Source organism: Perca fluviatilis, chromosome 1 (genome assembly GCF_010015445.1).
Source record: "Perca fluviatilis chromosome 1, GENO_Pfluv_1.0, whole genome shotgun sequence".
In the NCBI taxonomy this organism is placed as follows: Eukaryota; Metazoa; Chordata; class Actinopteri; order Perciformes; family Percidae; genus Perca; species Perca fluviatilis.
In genome coordinates, this window is record NC_053112.1 from 44,193,576 (window position 1) to 44,210,149 (window position 16,574).

Here is a 16,574-nt window from a genome sequence, read left to right on the forward strand (position 1 = left end):
TGTATTTACATAAATGATAAAAATGAGCAGATTAGTCGTCAGTGGCTTGATATGTTCGGCTTCGTTATAAAACTAACAGGGGGAATGGCTCCCTGCAGGACGCTTAACAGCAGAGCAGATGAAACACATCGCTGCAGTCCAACAATAGAAATAGAAACACACACAGACAAGCAGCAGGCACAGGCAAACATCCCCCCCCCCCACACACACACACACTCACATACACCACCACCTCCAGGTGCTCATGGTTCATTTTCCCGTCACATCGTCTTTCTTCATTTCTTACAGCTAGATAAGACTTGAAATGAGCCTGCTAGTGATACAAGGGTCCTGTGTGTGTGTGTCTGTGTATTGTATACGTTTTTGTTAGAGCTACTCTGTTACCAGTTTGTTTTCCCAATTTTCTGCCTTTTCTTTCTCCTCAACTGTCATGACTCTCTCTAATCTATGTAATATATTAATTTCTCACGTTTAAGTATTTCTAAAATCAGTGCTGTTGGGTTTGAAGTTATTTTTCATGATGTAACTGAAAGGAAACAGTGCGATGGTGTAATGCATGAATTATTAAAATGGGACTGTAGCTGAGTGGTGATATTTCTTTTTACTGGATGACTGTTTGTTCTTCAGCAGCATTTTGTCCTGCCGTGCGTCATGATGGCTACAACAGGGCTGTCACGGCGTAAAACAGCCCTCGCAATTGCGGCTGCCAGTGGTCCAGTGTGCAGTGCACCTCTTTGGAAAATAGGCTGTATTATCACTGACATGGTCAGCGTTTATCTAAGGCGGTACACAATTTATACCGTGGTCACACAGGAATTACACACACACACTATTCAAGGAAAAAAGGGATTACACGTGTGAAGAAATGAAGGAAATAGGGAGAGTAGCGGAGTAAGGGGGAAGAGGATAGGGGAGAGAGAGAGAGGGAGGGAGGACAACAGAGAGCGAGAAACAGGATGGAGAGGAGGTGTGTTTGCAAACCATCTGGACTCAGTCTATGATAAGAAACACTTAGTCAGCGAGCACCTCATCACTCAGCCCGCTCCCTCTCTTTATTCTCTCGGCCTTGTGTAAACTAGCCTATATCTTCCGGCTTCTTTTTTCTTTCTCCCCTTCCTGATATCATGATGCTCTACAGGAAGTGATGAAGTGGAAATGAGTGATAAGAATGATAATAATAGGATTAGATGTGGGAAAAGTGGAGAAAAAGAAAGGCCAAGAGCTCTAGAGAAACCCAAAGGTTGCTGTTTCCCTTCATGTCACATCTGTATAAAGTGGGCAAACATATTCATCAGTTAGGTAGCCAATAAACTTTTCACAAATGTACATGTACAACTCATGCGTTACACAATGTATTACTTTTATATATGGTTTTTGATGTATTGTGACGCTCTACGCTTTTTGTGGCAATGCTGTATCAATACACGGACGCCGAGTAGCGATCTTTTATTATATAAATTGCACATGAGAATTTAACTTTTTGGCTAACTTTTTTTAATTAATTAAAACTATTAAATAAAATCAAAGTGAGATGAACAAAAAGAAATTGATCCTGAAACAGATGTTGACAAAGTTTTCCTTTGGGGGACATCATTTGAAGTTGGGAAAAAGTGGGGTATCGTGGGGCCTCTGGTGATTCCCACCCCTATTGGAAAGAATACAACATTCAATTTAAATGAATTATTACTATTATTATTATTATTATTATTATTATTTTTAAATTGAAAACATCAGTTGTTTTAATATGTCTACTACTACTACTACTACTACTGCTTTGCAACAAAAAACTATTTCAATCACAAAAAAAGATGGGTGAGAGGGATCAATGCAAAGCAGTTACAAAGCGCTGATGCGATTAATGGATACATTGATGAGTCAACTGACAGAAAATTTATTAGCAACAATTTTAAGAAGCAATTATGCATTAATTGAATTTGTGTAAATGTTAATTGTATATTGTTCGATAAAAAAAAATCATTAAGCACATCTTCATACTTCTGCATGTTTTATTTGTTAATTTTTCACTATGCTTTCATGAAACATACATGTGGCATCATATTCTCCACGTGCATTCTACAACTACTGCAACTACTTCTGCAGCACAAGAAAATGTGAATATAATATAATATAATATATCAAATGAGGAAACACTATGTATATTTTTAGATCAAATATAAGTATCAATTTCTTTCTGCAGCACAAGAGGCCTGAATAGTTCTCTCACTGTGTGTGTAAAATACTGTAGATGGCATTCCTGTTATGGTCCGGACATACACCACCTCTCACAGTATGAAGTATGAATAATGTGGACGCTTTGACGGCTTCTTTTGATTTGTCTCCACTACTGAAATAAGAGGCAGAATGTTAGTTTTCAATTTGTCCTTTTGAATTAGTGATGAGAAGGAATGGTGCTGTGCTCTCCCCCCCGGGCGCCCCCAAAACACACACCCACCCCCCCCCCCCCCCCACACCCACACCACACACACACACACACACACACACACACACACACACACACACACACACACACACACACAAACTAAAATATGCACAAACACTTTCAGGGACGTGTGAGGTACATCACACACAGACACACACTTTCACACAGCAGTCCAAAGGCACACATACACCCCACCTTATAGACATTACAGCTACGCTCTTGTGATGAATGAACTATAAATGCCCTTGTATGTAATGAAAATAATAAAAAGGGGAAATATGGCCAAAATAATATAACTGAGCTTGACCTTTGTGCCGCCACGGGTCAGTGTTATGTGCAAACTATTGTAAATCCTTGTGTTCAAATATGCATAGCAAAAGAATAATGTTACAGCATATCACTGTGCATGCATGTGTATGTGTGTGTGTGTGTGTGTGTGTGTGTGTGTGTGTGTGTGTGTGTGTGTGTTTTAAAGCTAGAAAGATGATGAAAGTCATCAGAGGAAGGACATCACTTTGAAACAGGAGTTAAGGAATGAATGTGAGTCAGTGGCTTGCTCTTGCAAGTACAGTTATGCATGTGTGTGTGTGTGTGTGTGTGTGTGTGTGTGTGTGTTTCTGCGTGTGTCTGTGCACGTGAGTGCGTCTGTAGTAATTTTCCTGATGGACTGCTATTACTCAGAAAATAAAAGTTTCAGTTATTCCTAAAATGCCCTGAACCACACGCTCACGCTCGCGCGCACGCACACACACACACACACACACACACACACACACACACACACACACACACACACACACACACACACACACACACACACAGGCCCCTATATCACAGACACCCAATCTATCTCACACATCACTCTCAAAGGCCTTGTTGCTAGGAGATAGTGCTCTATTTGTGGAGAGAGAGCGACAGAGCGACAGAGAGACATAGAGCGAGATATATGGGGGGGTGGGGGGGTTGAGTGTGTGCGTGTGCAAGAGAGTGATAGAGATAAACGAAAGAAAAGTGCAGGAATGAGAAATTGAGGAGATAGGAGAGTCAAGTTCCTTAAAGCAGGATGAATCTCTCAAGACATACATCTCTCTATCTCTCTCTCTCTCTCTCTCTCTCTCTCTCTCTAACACACATACACACACACACACACACACACACACACGCACACACTGGCAGCTTGTTTCTCAAACTTGGACAGAAACACTAGGACAATGTGTGTGTTCCTGCATCCCACGCATGGTTGCTCATGTGAATGTCCGTGCATATCCGTGCAGCAACATACATGCCAGTTGTGTGTGTGTGTGTGTGTGTGTGAGTGTTCCTCTAACTGCAGCAGTGCTGGGATCCAGCAGGCCATATAATGGTTGGCTGGTCACATTGTCTGCCCCAGTGGTCAGTCCTTCACAAATACACTGTCGGCTATAATCTGCAGATACATCCATAATAATCTGATAAAACCTGCAGCGAAAGAAAATCACACAGCATCACATCCGCACGGTGACACTTACACAAACACACTTGCACTGCTTGCGCATTGTTGAATAACACACATTTCAAAAGACAAAATCCAGTAATAAATCCAATCAAAAGTGACATCAAGCTGCAGTAGCACTTGGGTCTAGTTTCCATTAGTGGTTATGTACCAAACTGTAAATGTGATGCAACGTGCATCGTTTATTGTGGCTTTAAAATTCGAAACCCATCTTTGTTTCTGCATTTCTTTCTCTAAAGGGCATTTCAGACCAAAGGCAACAGCATCGCTGCGCTTTGAAAGCTATTGTTTCCAAAGGCTTGTACCGTGCCAAGACGACAAGCTCGCACTGCCAGATGCTGTAGATGAGCGTTGAACCCAGAGGCCAGCTCTGGTCTAAAAGGCCTTTAAGGTGCACCCTCAGACTGATACTGACACTAAAAATATGGCCAAAACGTGCTCCCTTCAAGCAACATATAAGGTTTCAGACATGCACAGAAAGTTAACTTTATTCACTCAAAATTGGCTATAATTGCCATTTAAAGGAAATAGTCTATTATTTCTGATGTACTAGAGCAGGGGTCTTCAACATTTTTTAAGCCAAGGACTACCTTAGCTGAAAGAGAGACGGAGCAGGGACCCCCTACTACATATATTGTATAATATGAAGTTGCATATTAAATGCCTTTATACATACCTTTTTGTGCATAAAATTCTAAGCTATTAAAATACCCTACTAATTGTTGGCATGATTTTATAAATAATGTTCAAAATACACAAGTGTTACATTGAATCCTTAGGATGAACTGTATCTGTGGATGGCTACCTCAGTGACTACCTTACCTATAGGCCAGTAAGCCTATCGTCAGCGGGGATTTATATTTGCTAATAATATGTTGGATTCATGTCAAGACATTTTAATTTACTTTATGGAATGCAGCCATCATTAATGGTTTTGAACACACCTGTGCTTTTCCTACTATGACATGTCAACATGTCTGCTGTGAAAAAGGTCTATTCAGCTGCTCAGTTCAGTCCATTACTAAAACAATAAAGTTTGAAAAAAGTAAAATTAGTTCACAGCTCCACCTCCATTCAAATGAAATGTTTTGTACAGTATAATTAGAAGATATTACTCGTTGTAATAGCATGTCATTAAACATACCCTATTCAAATCCCCTTCTTTTCCCTTTTCTGTCAAGCTGTGTATATAATAATTATGATACTAGTTTTATAATTTGCCAATGAGGCCTCATGTTGTATGAACACCAAAACACTGAAGGTGCTCCTTAATTATACAGTCAAAACTTCATTAATGTGCTGCTGTATCCTAACTTTACCAAATTGTACTTTTTTGGTGTTCCATTCCACCAGTGGAATGTGGCAGCTGTCTGTGCTGCTTGACTGACTGCATTTTCTCTCACAGCGGTTGGTCTGAAACTCGCCGTCCGCCTAATCCACTAAAACATTCCTGAGAAGCAGAAAAAGCCCAAATATGTGCACGTAAAAATCACCTTGACAAACGCGTCAAATATATCCAGGGAAATGTAATTATTTACATGCACAAGGACATGTGAAAAAAGGCTCTGCCACTTTCTTACGATTATTCACACACACACACACACACACCACTACAAATCATCATCTTTTTAAATCTTTTAAAGCTACCACTGGACTCAGAAAATAATTCTCCTATTCTTTGTGACATCTCCACAGTATCTGCACCTGTCTTTTGCTTTCTGCTCAGACACATTTCAGTAACCGACTATTTCTAACCATCCGATATGAAAAGGATATATAATTTTATAGCCCCTTTATTCTCGCGCCGACATCTTATCCTTCGTAATAGGCCCGCTGGAATCTTAATCAGTTACACATGTTCTACTCTCTACCATCGTCTCTTCCCTCTTTTCTTTACGATCTGTCCATCCACAGTCGTTTTTGAGAATTTTTTCCTCTCGCTGTGACAGTTTAATTCCTTTAATCCATCACCTACTTCCTCTTCTGCTTCGTAACTCACATGCACAAGTTTAGAAGCGTCTCAAAATTTATGTTTCTAATTGAAAAGGTAACGGGGGTGGGAGGGGGGGGGGCAGTAAGAGGAGAAGACTGAAAGAGAGAGAAAGACACACACACACACACACGCACAGAAAGTAATGGAATGCAAATCTCTGTGTCTGGAAGCGATTAGGCAAAGAGCTAAAGCCCGTCTTCTCTTTCTGTGTCTGAGCAGTCCAGCCACCCTAACCCTCACCTCACCACACACACACACACACACACACACACAGGCAATCAACATGTCGTTCACAATACACACTGCTAAAAGCAGAAGCGTTAAATTGTCAGAAAGCCATATTCGATGGGCTGATGCTCTCCGAGGTTGCCCCTCCTTTTACTGGGTTGAAAACAGTTTACTTCTGGCAAGGTGACAGACAGCAAGGTATAAACATGTTCCTATTTTAAGTTCATCATTCTCTCCATTTATTCAGTTGTAAATTATTATTTTTTACATTTAATCGGACCGAAGGACAGATGTTTTTCATTAAACCTTAGATAGCAGGAGTTGTGTTTACGTTTGAGCTGTAGATCATGTGTAAAAATAAATAAAAATAAAATAGACTAATGTACACTGAAAAAATACACATGGCATTTTCGAATAGAATATATCACACAAGAAATTGAAGACAAATGTGCTAAATTGCTGGTTTCGAGCTGAGACACTGATTGATTGAAGACTGAGTGGGCCTAATAACTAAAGTTAGAATACAGTGTCACATGTCACCAGTTCATGTACAAAAGCCAGCTTTTGAGCACCAAAGCATGTTGGCCGACCTGTCTTGATCTTTCGCTAAGGTAAAAGGAAAAGCAACAGTGCAGTGAATTTACATCAAAAAACTGTGATCATTTCAAAGTAATCTGACTCACTGTAGGAACTCCAACAACTGAATGAACATTTGTTAGGGATGCACTGATCTGGATCTTTTTATTCTTACCTGGGTTTCAGGTCGGGTGTTTAATTAATAAGCAGCTGTAGGCCTCACTGTGTGGAAGTGACATTCTTTAATTTGTAAGTCAACACTAGGCTTGACTTAAACATTGCTTTGTAAAACTAAATGTAACAAATAAATATATATATATATATATATATATATATATATATATATATATATATATATATATATATAAATTTACTAAATTGTTATTTATCATTAAAATAATAAATTGAATAATGATAATTTGAATTGGAATGTTACCGATACCCCATCCAGCTATTTGAGTCAGTATCGGCCTGCTACACAATTTCTGTATTGGATACGATAAGTGTATACAGTAGTATAAATTCAAGCTACACATCATGGTACGTAGCATCAACTTTAAGTTGAATTTTAAAAGATAAAATAAGAACAAATGAAAAACATAATTAACATAAGTGCTGGCTGCTTCGTGTCGAAGTTCACGGTCCATCTTCGAAGAAGGACGAGAAACTTGAGGGTGTAAATTCAACATGTCCATCCTTGACATCAACTTTCAAACTAATGTAACTTGTCACAGGGCCTTTTAAAGAAAATATGCCACTAACTAATGGCTGATCGCTGTCCACCTGATGTAGATCATTGCTTGGGCAGAACTTTTCTCCACCACATCATGAACTGTGAGAGCAGGACTAACAGCAGGGCTGTGTTTCGTCGTCAGACACAGGCAACATTTCTACTCTGCATGAGGAGGAACTAAATCCAAAAAAAAACTGGTCCCCAGGAGACATTTAGGGGCCCGAAACGTCTTTGGTATCTTTGCCAACAACTTTGACTGACAGCACTTAGTCCTGAATGTTTCCCATTATGTCCTCCACATTGATTGGTACCCTAATTAAGGTAATATTCCCCATCTCCATTCCCTTTGAATATTGCCCCTACGTAACAGCCTCAAAATCATAACCAGACCTTGAGGCTAATGCTGCTATATGATTAACCACTGAAATATTTATTCATGTGTGTGTGTGTGTCCCTGTGTGTGTGTGTGTGTGTGTGTGTCGTGAGAGGACCGTAGCACAGAGATAAAAGAAAGTAGTCACTCATTGATTGGCAGCCTTAAAGAAGAAGCTGACAGTGGTTTAGATGAAGACGAGCTGATAATACCAAATTACCGTTTGGCATGTGTACTAGTAAGTGACTGAGTGAGTGAAAAAAAGAAATAAATAAATGACTGCTGAGTGTCGGCTTACTGACTAACTTGCCGCTTGATTTAACCTTATAGACTTTAGTTTGGAAAGTGTGACCAGAGCCAAGACAAGAGAGAAATAAGGGGGATTGGGCCAAGAGAGAGAGAGCACAAAGGCGGAGGGTGATGAAATAATATAAGAGGGTGAAAATAAAAGAATGAGAGAAAGACTGAGAAAAAAAAGAGAAAAATGAGAGAAGAAAGGGAAAATGGGAAGAGAAAATGGACGGTGCTTGGCTCAGATGGAAAGAAAGGTTTTCCCTCTGCCTCTACTTTCTTACCAAATCAAATCATGAGGCCCCAGTTTGGCACTATTTTAACACACACACACACACACGCGCGCGCACGCGCACGCGCGCACACACACACACACACACACACACACACTCTGATTGACTGCGAGTTTACATTCAGTCAGTGAATTCACACAATGAGAGGCAATTGACTAGAGACCAAGCAATTTCCCAAAGCATGCAGACACATACTGACACAGTCTCACACACACACATGCACGCGCACACACGCGCGCGTGACACAATGTGTAACTTGAAGAATAGAAGACAAAAAAGAAATGAAATGGGTCGTCTACCTTGTCTGGGTGCGTACTCCAGTGTCGCCCGCTTTAAAGGGTTAACGCTCCCAAAAAACACATAGGATCCTTTCAGGCACGCATGAACACTCCGAGTCGTCCTGCTGCTGAGGGGAAAAATAGGAATACACCTCCGTCTCTGTCTTCCCCCGCTTTTCTCCCCTCTCTTCTTTAGAAAAGATATAAAAAGCACAAGCAAGCCCTGTTTTATGAGGTTTGTTCTGGCTTCTGTCTTTCTCTATCTGCAGGGGGGGGGGGGGGCTGCCTCAGTCTTTTCTCTCACTTCTTGTTTTCATCCAGCCTCTGCGCTCCAAGTGAGGGATGGAGAACGAAAAACACTGGAGGAAAAAAATAACACAAAGCCCCTGCTTTCTCTCTTCTTTTCCCCTTCTTTTTTTCTCTTCTCTGTCAGTTAAAGGAAACGCAGAATTCTCTTCCTCTATTCTCTACTCCGGTTTCTTTCCCTCTGCCTGCCGCTGCTCCTGTGTGTGTGTGTGTGTGTGTGTGTGTAAGTGTGTGAGAGCGCCGTCTTCTCCTCTGCCTCTGCCACCGCTGCTGTGAGTGTGCCTGTCCGCGTCGCTCCCTCTCCCTCTCTCTCTCTCCCTCTCTCTCTCCCCCCCTCTTTGCTTCTGTAAGTTTGGAGCTCTCCTTGCTGGCTGAGCGAGGAGGGAGGCGGAGCCACGAGGACAGACGGAGCCCAGGGAAGAATGAGATTGGCTGACACAGAGGGTGAGAGAGAGAAGAGTGAGAGGGGGTGAGGAGTGGAGGGAGAGGGAGAGGCGGGATTTCTGCATTTTGGAGGCTGGAGGTGTGGATGTGTGGAGAGAGAGGAGGAGGGCCTTTTCTCTCTCTCTCTCTCTCTCTCTCTCTCTCTCTCTCTCTCTCTCTCTCTCTCTCTCTCTCTCTCTCTCTCTCTCTCTTCTTTTTTTTTTTTTTTTTTTTTTTTTTTTTTTTTTTTTTTTTTTTTTTTTTTTTTTTTTTTTTTTCTCTCTCTCTCTCTCTCTGCATTCTTTTGCTCTGATCTCCCCGATTTCCCCACCACATGTGTATTCATAGCACAGAAACTACACCTCTCAGCCGCTCACACATGATCTCTCTCTTTCTCTCACTCTCATACACTGACACACATTTGCACACACACTGTGTGTGTGTGTGTGTGTGTGTGTGTGTGTGTGTGTGTGTGTGTGTGTGTGTGTGCACGCTCGCGCAGTTTGGGTTTGAGGCAGCTGTATAAACCAAAAGGTACTGAGAGAGAAAGGGGGGTGACTAGGCTTAACTAAAAGGGACGCGGCAGCATGCGGGCAGGCATACACAGGCATGGTGTGATACACACACACACACACACGCGCACACACACACACACACACACACACACACACACACACACACACACACACACACACACACACACACACACGGAGGTCCACAATTTCTGTCACATTATTCTGGAAATGTAGCCTATCGTAATTGAAATTGTAATTTGGACAATTAGAGCTAAATGAATACAAATAATGAATCTAAAAGAAAGTTTAGTCAAATGCGTGCGTGTTTAAAGAACGCTGCAGCTGCGTATATTTCTGTGAGAAAAGTACAGTAATTTAACATGAATTATTTAGCAGGACAATAAAAAAAAGTATTCTCTGATATTTTTATTATTCTTCATATCAATTTTAAATATTTCTTCCTTTGGATATTTTTTTTTTACTTTGTTATTTCTATGGTAGTATTTCTTTCTCTGATGTTCAACATAGTATTTATTTATTTATTAATACAAGTGTTAGATGAGGTGTACATTTAACATGAGGTTAAATCAGCTTTTTATAAGTATAAATGCTAGAAATAAATGTAAATACATTAATAATACACCAAAACAGTAGAGAGCACAAACACACACACACACACACACACACACACACACACACACACACACACACACACACAGTTTGTGCATGACTGTTAGTCTTTCTAGAAATATCTACGTAACAAGGGATTGAGGCTATCACTTGGAAGGAAATTGACATTCATTCCATTATTTCACACATGGGCAGCTTTCACTGTGTGAGCACACACAAGCACGGACACACACAAACCTCAACTACTGCCTCTAATATTTTATAGAACACTTAAACGTCCTCTGTTCCTGTTCTCCAGAGAGGATGGACAGAACAACATGAGCTCCGTTTGGATGACTTTACTGCAGAAGAGACGGAGCATAATGCCACCAGAGGATAGGGGATGATCACACAGAGAGCATCGATACAGACACACCTGCTTCAGCAACGCTGAGGCAGGCTGACTTTAGTAAAAATGAGTGTGGTGTTCTCTGGACCAGCTGTGACTTTGACTCCATGTCTAGCCCCAAAAAGTTAAGAATATCTTACCTTTTTAGGGTTGGGTAAAAAAAGAAAGAGCACATACGTGGGGGGGGAGATTCATTCAGTCTAAAACTGGCATCAAGATGAGTGCTGCCACGTCCATTGCAGCTTTGGTTTACACAGTAACCTCCATCCAGGCCCAAGAAAGCCGAGCTCTGTTTGCTGAGCAGAAAGCTAACAGTATGATCCCTTCGGTAGAGCATGTAATAGGCCCACGGCATGGTTCAGGCTTTACCATGAAATTCAAGAACCATGTGCTTTTCATACTGACCGCACACTGCACTCCAGTGTTTCTGCTTCACTGTTGAATGTAGTTTTAGGTTGGGTGGTTTGACACAATCTACATTTCAGAATCAATGTTTGTGTGAGAAAATATAGAAATTTAAATGTTTAAAAGGAGGATAAAATGTTTTTTTTTAAACGTCTACACCTTAAAGCTATAGTGCATAGTCAGTAGCTAACAGTCAAACAGTAGCTAGTAGCCAAGGAGGACACGGAGAATTAAAAAAAACATGATGGACACTTCAGAAGAGGTCATTATCTTTACTCGAGTTTCTGTGCAGGAAAGTCGCCGGACAACCCAATCTTCTGAACATAGTCATACTGAGAAATCCAGAGAGAGTTGTGTGGAGCTGATATTCTTAATTAGCTTTGTAGCAACTCATTTGGCAATGACTTGAATGTAACGGATGTTCATTAATATCAAAAAGTTACGCACTAGAGCTTTAATCTTTAAGCATCGGTTGACTAACAACTGAGAGTGGGCACTTCAACTTCTGTTGTGTGCTACTGACTGCAGAAACAAATCCACACAGCATTAGTTGTTAAATATTAGCAAGTCACATTATGTGTCCCTTTACAAAAACCCATCATGCCTTTTTGCAGGTTTATAGAAAGGAGGTTACGTTAGCTACCTCTCGTTAATTGGTCCATCTGGTTGCGAGAATATTCAGTGTGCTGAGGTACTTGAGTGATGTAAAAAACTGTTTGTAGTGGCTGCTCACACAGATATTGCACTAAATGCCTGTCACAAAGGTCCATGCCCCCTGTAGAGTAATCATTTTGACCACAAATCAAAACACATGTACTATACACGTATGTACTGTAGTACACTGGTTTCTTATTTCAGTAGACTTTACGAATTCATGCCACAAAAATCATCAGATCGGGAAAGGACTTGATATTGACGAGGGGAAAAAGTAGGAAAAAGAAAGCATGAGCTAAATGTGTAGCAGTATAGAAAAATACATGCGTGAGATAAAAGGAAAGGACAGCAGAAATGCATGCTTTATTTCCTGTCATACTACATATTACGCCAGTCTGTCATATAAGCTCATTTGATTCTGAAATTTAAAGACAAACAATCTTGTCCCCAAATAACTAATTTAGTCATGACACACACAGCCGCACACAGCCAAAATATTTTATTAACATATACATCTTCATCATCATCATCATCATCAACCCACATACACACACAAGCTAATGATATAAGCATCATCTCTCATAGAGGTTAATGGAGTATGGATTTTGGCATAGAGACCACTGACAAGGAGATGAGCATATTAAATATAGAGTTATCCTTAATCCTGAATGCACCTGCTTTATTACATATTTCCCTGGTATATTCAATTCAATTTTATTTATAGTATCAAATCATAACAGAGTTATCTCGAGACACTTTACAGATAGAGTAGGTCTAGACCACACTATAAATTCCAAAACCCCAACAATTACAGTAATTCCCTAATATATGTATATACCATTGCTATGCATCTATCTTTGTACCTATGTATGTACAGTATGTATCTATCCATTTCTCTATCCATTACTCCATTTCTTTATCTATCTATCAATCTGTCTGTCTATATTGTAAATGCTTCTATGCATCTTTCACTGGCCAGGGGTCCCGCTCAGGGTCAAGCTATGGGGTACCCTGCTACTGCAACGACAGTGGCGAATGAAAACGAAACACCGACAGCCAATCAAGATCCAACAGAATTTACAAAATGGCATGCATGGCAGATGACACTGCGGAGACATTTGTTTCACACAGGTGGCTCAGTGGTGAAGCATGACTCTGTGCTTCATAGGACAGGCAGTGGGTCCCTTAAGCTTGTGTAGCCACACACACTGTGGTGCTACTGAGCATCAGCACCTCTGATCAGAAGTTGACATTTCACACTACAATGTCTCAATGTGGTTTCCATTTCGGTCTTTTTCCACGGCTGATAGAACTTTTTCAAAGATCACATAGTCAAATAGAGAAATCACTTTTACACGTTTCTCTTCCAGCTGTCATGGGCATACATTTCATCAGTTGGTGGGTGACAATAAACATACAATTTCTCAAGAGCAACTTTTGAAGGGGACACAAATACTACAGCAAACATTGTACTTACTGTATAGGATATGTGTATACAGAGGAAAGCCTTATGAGTGTAGCATGGAGATTGTGCCATTATCCTTCTCTACGTTTATCTCTGATTCAATGAAAAAGTTGACTAAATTGACCAAAAATACTGAAGCGATTCAAACTTTGTTTGTCCACATGACAGTTCAGTTTAGAGGTCTTTATAGTTAAATTTAGCTGAGTAAAGGTGACTGTGAGCTGGGTACAGAGCACCGGGAGGTCACGGTCTTCTCAGCGGCCGCTGAAGTTGAGATTAGCCGACAAAAGGTGACTGTCCTGTGGTTTTAGACACCAAAACGACTAGTTAAGATTAGAAAAAAGACTGGATATGGGTTTCAACACTGGTCCCGTTTTAAAGTCTATACCAACGATCTTCCACTTCTGGGGTTGCTCCATTGCCGCCGGAAATTTCGCCGTATGTCCTTCTTTTCGGCCGGATGTCAGTTACCTATGAATGTACACATGTTCCACCAAAACAAGTTCCTTCCTGAGATTATTTTGCAGAGGCATGGTGGCACCGTCCGGTGCTTAGCGCCACCCATGACGATTATGATTGGTTTAAAGAAATGCCAATAAACCAGAGCACGTTTTTCTCCCATCCAGGAATGCTGTGTGGATTAGCCAGACCTTCCTCTGCAGCGCTGTGGAGGAAGGTCTGGCAGTGCGAGACTACCTGTTTTACCACTTACACAATTATTTCAAGTATATATCATTATATTACTTGCAAAACACAGCATGGGTTTTAATAATATTTTTAGGAGAGACAACCCTCAGATGGGCTACTTCCTGACCCCCCCGGCCCCCCTGCTGCGATTTCTGCCTATGCCAGCTGTTAATGCAGACACTTTAATCTTTTAACGTAAAGCCCCAATGTTACTGATATGCATTTCAAGTTCCACATACTTTCCAACAGCACTGGGTTGCTGTAGTACTCATTACTCATACTGTCACTTCACACTAATGCTGGCAAAATGCCCGAATACCATTCAACACATGCAGGTCACATCAGTATAAAAGTCTAGTGCTTATACAGATTAAGTTGCAGAAATAAAACCTTTTATTAATTTTTTTTCTATTATGTATTAAATGTGGGACCAATGGGAAATTGTTTCACCTTACCGTGAGGTGTTTCACTCATCTTGTGTTACTGATATTTCCTAAACTTCACTGAAACACACTTTCTTCACTTGATTTTCCGCTTCAGAGTCCCTGTTTCAAAAGGAAGAATATCTCAAGGAGAAGGGAGATTACATTTCAATCTCATACATTTCTGAATATTTTCCCACACTGAATACAAACTTTAGTGAGAAAAACATGGCCTTCCATTCACCTAGTTTATATACCAACTCCCTGTAGAAAGGGAGAAGGCTTGGACTCACTGGACAGTTCTCTTTTTCTTTCTTTTCTCTCAATCTCCATCCTTCCAGCAGTGAGGCTTTTCTAACACCAGTGTATTTGCTGGTGCCCCCCACTGACACACACAATCTAGACTCTATAGGCCTTCAGAGTGTGTATGGTGTGTGTGTGTATATGTATGTGTGATCGATAGCTAAGGAGGTGTGTGTGTGTGTGTGTGTGTGTGTGTGTGTGTGTGTGTGTGTGTGTGTGTGTGCGTGTGTGTTTCAGTGCAAGTTCAGCTGTTCCCGCCATTTAAATGTGTGTATGTGTGCAGGGCGTGTGTGATACGGGTCCCTAAGCTCTTTCATTTCATTGTATGGGACCCCTACTGGGCAAGTTCACAACCTTAGAGAGAGAGATGGAAATGAAAGAGTAGTGTGAGGGGAAACGGAGGAGAGGGAGACAGAGAGAGAGAGAGAGAGAGAGAGAGAGAGACAAAGAGAAATGAGAGAGTGGCTTAAACAAGCCAACTGGTGAATAAAAGAGGGGAAAGAAGCAATGAGGCGAGAGCACTAAACCAGCAGAAGGGAGGGAAAAGAGATCAAAAGAAAAGAGAGCGTTCTTCTTTTTTCATAATCCTTCATTCAGTATGAGGGGATTTGAGTCGATGGTGAGATAACGTAGCGTAACTCCCTCTCACTGTGGTGTGTGTGTGTGTGTGTGTGTGTGTGAGCCACTATGAGTTCGAGCAATTCAGCCTCCTGGCCAGACTTCCAAATAACAGTAATCATCTTGACCAGTGCACCCTGTAGCTTTGTGTGTGGCAGGGGAGAGTAGCCTGAAAGGTGTGTGTGTGTGTGTGTGTGTGTGTGTGTGTGTGTGTGTGTGTGTGTGTGTGTCAACCTCTGCACAGCCCATTCTAAATAACAGTGATGACTAAGATCATATGGGGGTGGACTAAACCATTGAGGATAAATGATGGCAACCTGCTGTTTTACCCACCTGTGGTTTAAATACAATGTACTACAACACATACACGCACACGCACGCACCCCCACCAGCATGCACAAACCCACACAGATTACTACCTTTCCAGAGTCATATGATAAAAATATGCCAAATTCATGGCCACACAAAGATGTTTTCATTTGGGCAACCACACAACCTTACAACCTCTTATAATTTGTAAATATTATTTTTAAGTATTTTAAACATACCTTCCAGTACCAGTCTCAGTAATAATTTTGTAGGGATTGAAACACTGCTGGTGCTAAATGTATTGTAGTTTAGCCAACTACTACTACTACTGGTATGTGTGTGTGTGTGTGTGTGTGTGTGTGTGTGTGTGTGTTTGTGTGTATGTAGGGCTAGTGGTATTGTGTGACACAGCTACTTCTTTACATCTGTCACACAGTTACACTAAAAAGGAAGATTTCAACACCAACCAAAGATGTGTCAAAAATCTGTAATCATGTAAGATGCATTTAATACTGCACTGTGTACACACACACACACACACACGCACACGCCACACAGCTTCTTTGTGCTGAATCACTGGTCATTTCGTAGGGGAGGGAAAAAGGACCAACTTTGATGGAACAAAATGATAGGAGCGGAGTGTGTGATTGTGTGTGAGATTGTATATATAGGCAAGAAGGAGGAGTGTTCATTTGTAGCTTCTTCCTTTTTTCCTCAGAGAAAATAAATAATGAAAGAATAAAGAGAGGGAA

The 16,574-nt window shown here is 40.9% G+C and overlaps 1 protein-coding gene across 9 annotated transcripts in view; it reads right to left on the bottom strand.

The window, feature by feature from the left end:
- Positions 1 to 16,574, bottom strand: part of tenm3 (teneurin transmembrane protein 3) — a 294,603-nt gene that overhangs the window by 236,533 nt on the left and 41,496 nt on the right. The window contains exon 1 of one of the 9 annotated variants that reach the window (XM_039800556.1): positions 8,719 to 8,949. The exons of the other annotated variants lie outside the window; for them this stretch is intronic. The gene's annotated coding sequence lies outside the window, so the exon portion shown is untranslated. Of the gene's footprint in view, positions 1 to 8,718; positions 8,950 to 16,574 lie in introns of those variants that run through there. 9 annotated transcript variants of the gene reach the window in all.